General features: G+C 41.8%; 1 pseudogene across 1 annotated transcript; it reads left to right on the plus strand.

Annotated features, from left to right (window-relative positions):
- Nucleotides 1–6245: 6245 nt before the first annotated feature.
- Nucleotides 6246–7079, plus strand: LOC308618681 (ferritin heavy chain-like; annotated as a pseudogene). Its single transcript has one exon. The product of its transcript is annotated as a ferritin heavy chain-like (transcript).
- The last annotated feature ends 3171 nt before the right edge of the window (nucleotides 7080–10250 follow it).

The raw sequence follows: 10250 nt of genomic DNA on the forward strand, positions 1-10250 counted from the left end.
CCACTCTTTCTGTGGGTTCTTAGAATTAATTAAGCAGGTTATGTGTGTAAAGTAGCCTGGCACTTGAATGAGTTGTCAGAACCAAGGGCTGCTGGAGAGGATGCTTCTGCCCTAGGTAATCTCCCCTTCTACTGGGCAGCAAGTAAACACAAGCACAGTAGTCAGTGCTGTGGAAGAAGTGAGTTCTGGTGCTACAGAGCACAGAACCTTTTTTTTTAATTTAATTATTATTTTATATTGGAGGTTAGTTGATGTACAATGTTGTGTTAGTTTCAGGTGTACAGCAAAGTGGTTTAGTTATTCATATATCCATTCTTTTTCAGGTTCTTTTCCCGTACAGTGTGTTCCAGGCTATGGAGTAGAGTTCCCTGTGCTGTGCAGTAGGTCCTTGTTGATGATCTGTTTTATATAGAGTCGTGTGTCTATGTTAATGCCAAACTCCTAATGTATCCCTCCCCCCCCCCACCTTTCCCCTTTGCAGAGCACAGAATCTTGGAAGGGAAAGTTCAGGGTAGGCTTCTTGGAGGAGGTGCCATCCTTTCTAAGGATATGTAGAAGCTCCTGGGGTGGCAGGAGAGAGCAGTGTGTGTTGAAGTTTGAGAAATATAAGAAAATATGGCAAAACTAATGTACAGGACTGGAACTCAGGGTTTGGGAAAGAAATGAGAGTTGATCCTGGAAACTTAGTGGGGCCCAAGAGATGGGGGCCTTGTTTGTCCTGTCAGAAGTTTGGATGTTTATCCTGAAGGCTGTGGGAAACACCAAAGAACAGTGAGATGGACTTGTGGTTTAGAGGCTCACTCGGACCTCCATGTGGAAGGCAGTTGATTTGGTGCAGGGTGAATTGTAATCTGAGGGTCCCACTTAAGTTATAAAAGGTGGGACTGGGTTTTGCAGATCTGACAGAGAATGGGTGAGCCCTGGTGACCAGTTAGAAAAGGGAGGGCAGCAAGCGTGGGTGACAGTTTACAGCTGCATCTTTTTGAGAGATACAGAGCACAGTAGAAAGGGATTGGGGGTGGCGAGAGGATCTTACTTCATCTTCAGTGCTTTAGAGGGGCCTGGTAGACGGGTCTGGACCCAAGGTACAGATCTGGGCTTTTTGGGAGGACAGGTGTTTGAAGGCATGGTAGAGACTTAGGTTATCCACAAGAAGATCCAAAGAATCATAGGTCTGAGAGATTTTTAAGTGGGTATATTTGCAGATGTTTATAAGCTGTGAGAAAGTAGCCAGCAGAGGAAGGGTGTAAAGATCTAGGACAGGAAATGATTGTTCATTTGTTTTTGAAAAGCTGATACTTACCTTGTGCCTGGCCCTTTTCTAGGATCTGGGGTTCACACCATCTGTTATCTCTTCTGCAAGGACAGTTCAACTCATCCCCTGGTGAAGAGAAGTCAGATTATTCTTTGCATCCCATTCAGGTATAAGAACTGTTCTGTACCTATGAAGGGACTTTACTTAACCCGAGTAATAAGTTAGAAATCAAAAGAAATTAGAGCTGGAAGGGACCTTAAAGGCCACTGTACTTAATTTTGCCTAATATTTTACATTGAATGTAAGAAAAGTTTATTGTAGAGCCCATTCTCTTCAGAGTTCCTTCACTGAACTTTCTTTATGTCTTGCATCCAGTGGGTCTAGCTTGTAAATTTTGGCCTCCTCCTAAATTTGCTTCTTCATCCATATTACATTTTGCCCAGACTATGGCAGAAACTCCTGGGTGGTTTCACGGCCCCTGGGTTCAGTTCCTCTAAGTTCATCTGCCTACTCGGGTTAAGTGATCTTCTAACATCAAAAGATGTGCTTAAAATAATGCTGCTAATGGCTTGCCCACACAGAGTTAGTGCATACTAGCCGCCCAGCGTGTGCTCTGCACGGAGGCGTGTAGTCTGAACTGTGTTCGGCCAAGCCTCATAGGGCTCTTTGCCCTGAGGAAGGGGAGCTTTTTGTGATCACTCCCTTGATCTAGTCGGTCCTTCAGCAGTGGGGAGCCTTTTTCTAATCAGCGGAGGCACCCTTACTCAGCCAGTGGTAGGCCCAGGTCTCACCACCTGTGGGATACAAGCCATGCTCTCTCCCAGGCTTGCTTGGGCCAACATCTCTATTTTCATTTCTGTCTCTTCTCACACTTGGACCCCTGGTCTTTAGTCATCCCCACCTGCAGTATTTACAGTGCCCAGCAGGAGTCAGGCTTGAGTGTCTTTCACAGATGTTCCCTCTGCAGTTAATGCACCTCCTACTCCACAACTCTGCGTAGCCTCATCTTTCTAGACTGTACTTCAGGGTTATCATGAAGCCGTCACTTAGATATAACTTTTTGCCTTCATAGGAACCTCTGTGCATAAAGGTTACGTTTATTTATCTCATGTGATTGAAATTTTGAGTTTATACATCTTCCTCCTTAATGAAGGCTTTAAGGGCAGGAGTCGTTTCTAATCCTTAGCACAGAGCAGATGCTTTTGTTTTTATTTAGATGCTTTTTAATGAGGATAAAATGCATGGTTTAAATCACTCATTTTACAATAATTTTCCTTTAGGTTGTGACAGACATAAAGTTTACAGAAGTCGTGTTCCTGCGATAAGAAATAAAGATGTGACCTTCCAGTTGTGTAAAGCTCATAAATGCTGTGTAAGTGCGTCGGGTGCGCTAAGGAACGTGGAGCTAAGTGGGCTAGTTGTGAGAGAGAGACTTAACTATGTTAACAAAGGTAAGCCTTCATTGTGTCCTGCCAACATTTGATAGTTGCTTTTGGGGCGAACTAAACCAATAAAAGTTTAAACTGTTCCTCCCCATTAAAGGGATTGAATAATTGGCTTCTTTGGTGCACCTGTGTCTTGTGAATTGTCCAGTTGGGGATGGAGGTTTAGAAAGTGAGTTTCAGTCTTATTTAAGTCTCTTCCCATCAGACTGGTCTCGTGATTTCCTACACACCATGTCTGTCTATATTTTCCTGTCTACCTTTTCTTGGTGTTGTTCAGGCCTGGATTGTCTCCTGTACCTGCTCAAACCTTGGTCCATTCTCATTTGTACCATGGAAGTTTGTCATGCTGGATACTGTCAGAATTAATCTTACTTAAGTTTGTGTTAAGCCACAAACCACATGTTTTGTATATTTTCTGTTTTTTCTGTTTGTTTATATTTTTATGGTTTCTCTTCAAGAAATATTATGGGAAGGGAAATAGCAAGATGTAAGAGCAAAAAAGTCATCGTTCTCTTTAAATTGTTAGAACATCTATCTGCAATCATAATTATGATGCACTGTGGTATGTGTTAAAATAGGAAATATATGTAACGTCCCGTAGGAGCAGCAAACTCAGTGGTGTTGGTGAGGGTGTGTCATGGAAGTAATCACAAAGCAGGTGACTCTTGATTAGGGTCCTGAAAGATTAGTGTGCCTTCCCTGTGTCCAGTAGTGGTCTGGAGGGGTCAGGAAGCCTGCCTTTCAATGTGAGGGAACAGAGGGTTTGAGGTCCTCTCTCTTCTATTGCTCTAGTACACTGCATAGCAGCTAATAAAATACTGGGTTTATAGTTGACATTTAAATCGCTCATCAAGATCATCAAGATTGGCATGTATCATTGGAAATGAAAATCGGAGGAGTCTTATGCTTTTTAGGTTTTTCTTTTTTTTTCCTTTGTCTCAAAAGTATGTAGTACTTTACTGAGTGGTTGGGAATAATGTTTGCAGTATTCAGTGTATTCAGTTTTAGTACCTAAATAATAGAATTAAACTGTTGCTGTAAACTGGAATAACACTTTGTTACTGACAAGTTTTAGGATGCATCAGTTCATCAATTACCTGTTTGGGAAGATTGTAATTAATGATTTTAAGAATGTGGCTATAAACCTCCAATTGACTCAAGAAAAGCAAATAAGTCAAGCTTGACAAATGTATAGGCTCTTCATCTTATTGTGTGTGTGTGTGTGTGTTTTTTTCCTCTTAGTTACTTGTCAAGGTATAAAGAACTCTATCACTGTTAAGACAGTAAACTTCACGGGGTATAATCTGACATGGCAGGGAACAGATCACATGGTCAAGATCTTAAAGGTGATTTTATGTTTAAACTTTCATGAAAACATATGTGATTGAAGCACATTAACATATTGATACAGATGGCAGTTAATTTTTGTCTTTTCATACATGTGAGTGCAGCTTTTGTTTTGTAGAAAGAATATGACCAAATGGTGATGTGAATTGCTGTTGCATAAACTATAGTGTTGAATCCCCAGTGTTTGCACTTGAGTTTAACAACTCTGTGGTTTCCTATCTTCTTCCTGAGACACTTAATCTCAGGTCCATCCTCATTACACAGTGGTCAATTAGAGAACGATTAATATCACCATTTAAACAAGTGAGACTGAAATCTCAACCATCCTGAACATAGGAACTGAAGGGGCCTCTCAGCCGTTCAGAGAGTTGTTACCAAGCCAGTCGGCTTAATGCTGTTCAGTTTTCTCCATAGCAGAGCCTTCCAGGTCTTTCTTTTGAGCTTATTTATTTTTATACACAATTCTGTATGGATACTGTACATAATACTAAATAGTTGTATTAACTGGGTTTAACTGGTGATGTATTTACATGAAGATCTAACTTCGTTTTGTTGATATCTTTTTAGGGGCTTTCCATTCATCAAAGCTCGTGATGTATCTAATCAGTTGCTGGTGTGTAGCTATCATATTTATGATATATAGGGCTTGAATTGGGAAAGGTGGATGGTCACTCTTCTTGCTTTTTAAACTGACAGAGCCTTACATGAAGCATTTCCCTCTCTGAAATAAGTCCATGTAAAACATGTTTGGTCGCTCTCCCAATGCAACTGTGTAGTTGTGTGGATTTGGCACACAACTGGCAGCCTTGTGGTTATGTCTGTAAACAAGGAAGCCTGTTTTCCAGTCCGCAAATCAGCTGTTACCCAGTGAAACGAACTTGACTGCCATTTCTGACCCCTCACACGGAGCTGTCGTACTCAAGAATGTTCACATGTTTTCAAGAAACGTTGTTTGCGGGCTATATGTACAAATTCCTGATCTGAAAGCCAATATAAAGCAACATCTCCCAAACCTCTGCTCTCTCACCAAGGCCACACACATTCCCTCGCTTATGGCCTCATGGCAAGCTAATACTGTCAGTATCAGATTCTCCTTCCCAGTGGTCTTGGGAGACTGCATAGTTGCTCTGTGAAAGGCACCACTGCTGAGGTTGAGAGAAGAGCATCTTGGGTGTCAGTCCTGGCCTTGCATTCCCAGAGAGAGGGGTGTGCACCTCGTTCTCCTGTTAGGGTTTTCCTATGCTGCAGGGTTTGCTGCTTGTTGTCAAAATGATGCCCTAGTGAATTGTTTTCTGTGTGGTTATATCCCAGCACACTTGTTCATGATCTGTAGACTTTTATGGGGTTGTGGCCAGGTCAGTTTTTTTGTTTTTTTGGTTTTTTTTTTTTGCGGTACGCGGGCCTCTCACTGTTGCGGTCTCTCCCGTTGCGGAGCACAGGCTCCGGACGTGCAGGCTTAGCGGCCATGGCTCACGGGCCCAGCCGCTCCGCGGCATGTGGGATCTTCCCGGACCGGGGCACAAACCCGTGTCCCCTGCATCGGCAGGCGGACTCTCAACCACTGCGCCACCTGGGAAGCCCAGGTCAGTTTTTAAATGTTTGGAAATGTCCTATTGAACAACATTGCGGTGGCAGTGAAGCTTGATGGGAGAATTGTATTACTGTTGCCCTAGTTTTGGCTTAAGGGTGGTGAGAAGATGAAATTTTTGATGGGTCATTTTTAGTTGTGTATGTGTATGTGATTTAGTTTTTAAAATTCTAATGTCTATTATTCACAGCTTAGATATGTTGCTGATGTATTTTCCTTGGAAAAACTACATTTTCTTCCAGACTGTTTTTGTCTGATGGTGAAGAATAAATTTTTCATTTGCAGTATAAAGTTGATCTGAGAAAAAAATGTTTACCTTGGATCTTCACTTGGCTTCTGTGAAAGAAACTTAAAAAAATAATATGGGCAATTCCCATTATTAATCCTAAGCACGTACAACAGAGGTCTGTACAGTAACATAGCAAAAATAAGTTCCTGTAATTTTACTTAGTCATTGCCTGTTTTAGACTAATTAATCAATAAATATTTATTGAATGAATGAATGAAAGATAATTTGAGATCAATGGTATTTCCTACCACTGTGGCTCATTCCATACAACATAATTGAGGGGTTTAAAAAATACTTGCTGAGTAGCAGTGAAAGGACAAATGAGGTTGGAGGGGATAAATACATGCACACAGTTAAGTTATTTGCTCTAAGAATGCATCTAAGCCTTTGGTTTTCTGACAAAAAAAAGAGAAGTCTGCACTTACCCAAGAGGAAGGAAATTGGTAAATCACGTGAAAGGGGCTCCGTCCGAGGCAGCTACCGCAGGCCCCGCGGCTTCGCCTTCACCTTGGCCTTCACGCCCGCCACGCTAAGCGTGCCGCCCTCGCAGGTGCGCCAGAACTACCACGCCGACTGCGAGGCCGCCGTCAACAGCCATTTCACCCTGGAGCTCCACGCCTCTTTCGTGTGCCTGGCTGCGGCCTTTTACCTCGACCGCGACGACGTGGCCTTGAAGCACTTCAGCCGATTCTTCCTGCGTCGCTCACACGAGCACAGGGGGCGGGCCCAGGTCCTGAAGCGCCTGCAGAACCAGCGCGGGGGCCGCCTCAACTTCCAAGACATCAGGAAGCCAGTCAGTGACGAGTGGAAGAGCGGCCTCAAGGCCATTAAGTGCGCCTTGTTCCTGGAGAAGCAAGTGACCCGGAGCCTGCTCCACTGCACCAGCTGGCCACCGACAAGTGTGACCCCCACCTGCGCCACTTCCTGGCAACTCACTACCTCAGCCAGTAGGTGGTGTTCATCAGAGAGCTGGAGGGTCATGTCACCACCCTGAGCATGATGGGGGCCCCGGACGTCGACCTGGCGGGGTACCTCTTTGACAAGCTCACCCTGGGCGACAGCGACAAGAAGAACTGAGCCTGGACTGGACCTCCCCAGAGCCACGGGGAGACCAGAGCCCTGGTCACCGTGCCTGCCATGCAGACAGCAATAGTGCCCTTGCAGAAGAAATTCACTTAAGTTTTGGGTTTTTTTTTGCAAAAAGTGCAGGACTCTTTTCCTGGACTTTATCACTTAAGTTTTGTTCTCCCAGTTTTTCCGTTTCTTCCAATAAAGTTATTGGTTCATAAATAAATAAAGGTCTCTGGTTGATTCATGTGGGCAAATCTCTCATTTTTAAGTTTTAAAACAGGTATCCAGGAGTTTCTGAACACAGCCATACCCCAACCATATGCAGCTCAGGATCTCCACAGTGGGAGGGAGAAGGTGTTCCATGGGGGCCTGGAAAACACAAAATCATATAAATAATAATAATGTAGGTATATGGGGGTAGACTGGGGTGGGCTGGGGTGAGGTAGGGGTACCTGGTGAATGTGGGTGCATGTGCATAGTGAAAGTATAGAACCATAGCCTGAAAATCATGATTGCAGTTGCCTCTGGGGAACAAGTGAAGGGAATGGGATTGGGCAGGGATTAAAATAAAGGGTGTCTTCAGTTTCACCTGAAATGTTTATGTGCATTAATTATGCAAATACTAATGGTTAAGTATGAGTAGCAAGATGGGGGGTGGAGGGGTTTGGAAGTCTGAATGGTGGAGTATCTCTTTGACAAGTTCACTCTGGGCAACAGTGATAATGGAAAAATGAGTGTTAGGCTGTATTGCTCAGAAACATGGGGGTGACTTCCCATGGTCACCCATGCCTGGCATGCATGTTGTAATAACAAAACATCCACTTATATATGTTTTCTTTCTTGTATCATATGTATATATGCATGCTTGTGTGTGTGTGTGTATATATATATATATATATATATATATATATATATATGTATATACATATATATATATATATATTTTTTTTTTAATTCCAACCAGCAGCAGAGTTCATTTTGAAGTTCATTAGGAAGACGCCCTTTGTTGAAAAGCAGTTCGGCGATCACGTTACTGGAAGTGATATAGCTGCTTCCTAGACCTTTCCTGAGCCTGGCTGTATTTCTGCCCTTGGGTTTCATATATCCAACTTTGATTTAGTTTTTGTTATTTGCTACCAAGAGAACCTAAGCTAATATGTCTTATTATCAACACACTTTTACCAGCCTCCACTGTATTTACAGTAGAGTAAATAGCTCCTCTAGGGTAGTAAATGACATTTTCCCCTTTATCCCTACTACAGAGTCCACTGCACGGAAAAAGGATCAAGGGTGGAAGGGATCAAATAAGAACAATTTCCCGAATGGAAATACAGAATACTGAAGCCTGCTACCATATGCATCTCTTCTCACCTAAAAGTGTTTTCCTCATAATTTACAGAATTTTAATTCCTTAGATCAGCCTTCCCAAGACTGTGTTCAGTATCAGCCAGTGCCTCAGAAACATTCACAAGTGTTCAGTGGAAAACTTGTATTAATCGAATTAGCAGGATTTTTTGTTTTGTTTTTTCAGCTTTTGTTTACTTTAGGAACTTTATGTCTGATGTAAAAAATATACATTTTGAATGTATACCATGGGGATAAAATATTCAGTGTTTCCCAAACATTCTGATCATGGAATTCTTTTTCTACCAAATCTCACAGAACAGTATTCCAAAGAAAATAGCTTTGGAAAAAACGTTAAAAGGTCCCACTGTGGCCTTCACTGGTGGTGCAGCGGTTAAGAATCCGTCTGCCAATGCAGGGGACACAGGTTCGATCCTTGGTCTGGGAAGATCCCACATGCCGCGGAGCAACTAAGCCCATGTGCCACACTACCGAGCCTGTGCTCTAGAGCCCGCAGGCCACAACTACTGAAGCCTGTGCACCTAGAGCCCGTGCTCCGCAACAAGAGAAGCCACCGAAATGAAAAGCCCATGCACCACAATAAATAGCCCCCACTTGCCGCAATTAGAGGAAGCCCGCATGCAGCAACAAAGACCCAACGCAGCCAAAAAATAAAAGTAAAAAAAAAAAAAAAAAAGGTCCCATCGTGTGTTGTTCCAGAAGCACATACCTGGTAGCTAAACTTCATTCACTTTCACTTAGAGATTATGAGAAACTGGAACCTTTGCTGTGAAGGTTTCAGCACAGTAAGCTTTAGACAGTAAGTGTAATGCAGGGCCCTCACCATGACAGTGGGTAGATATCACACACATCCATTTTGTTTCCTGAAAGGTAACTCCCAACACTGTGTTTTTCCATCTATTGTAATTTCCATTTCTAAATGAATGGCTTCTGGGAATAACACTGATATTTCTCCAGCACTTATATCAAAGTCAAGAGAAAGTTTAAGGCTGCTAAGTAGTTTATATTTTTCACCTCCCTCTACCTATGTATTCATCTCACCAGCAGCAGAATTCTTCATTTATTTTCCAGACTAGATTGCTGAATTTTGGTCAGTAATACACCTTTTGGTCAAAAACAGTCTGTGCTTGCATCTTTTTGAAAATAAGATGACTGTTCCTCTCACCAAAGCATGCTGAAATTTCTCAGAATTCAGACATTTAACTATAAGAAAAAAATAAGGCATACATACTACAAAACATTGTATTAGTAAAGTCCAAGATTGTTAAATAAATATATAGTAAGTAATGTGTTTAATGTGTAGCATGTTTTTCCTCCAGTAGAGATGATCAACATTATTCACATCATTATTTGATTTTTGAATGAGCACCTTATTGCAATGCATTCCTCTTTAGGTTCAATGCAGGACTTATCAAGTTTCTCTCCAGCCCTAAAATACATGATGCAATTCTATGAATTGAAACTGCATCATTCCCAAACAATAGTGGGCATGAGACAATATCAAAAATCTTGCATATTTTTAAACTTTAAATGTGTTCCCACAACAACTCGTAGGTATCAATTCTCATGACACCTCCAATGAATTTGATAAGCTATTTTATTCCCAGGCAGATTCAGCATAATACAAAACTATTATTTTCTCAATATGAGAAATATTCCATCACTTCAATACCTGATTATATAAGGCTGGAAAATAAGAAGGTGATTAAAGTAAGCTTCTCAACAAGAATAGTGTTTCAGTCTGGCCCATTTTATTAACCACAACTTTAATTTGGCTACTGTTTGGCTGATTAATTCGATTCAACAAGCATTTACTCTTTTTTGTTTTAAATAAAGTCCAATATTCTCAACTGTTTATTCTATTTTATTTTATTTTATTTTATTTATTTA

The sequence above is a fragment of the Mesoplodon bidens genome (genome assembly GCF_964165515.1).
Source record: "Mesoplodon bidens genome assembly, chromosome: 6".
NCBI classification, from domain to species: domain Eukaryota; kingdom Metazoa; phylum Chordata; class Mammalia; order Artiodactyla; family Ziphiidae; genus Mesoplodon; species Mesoplodon bidens.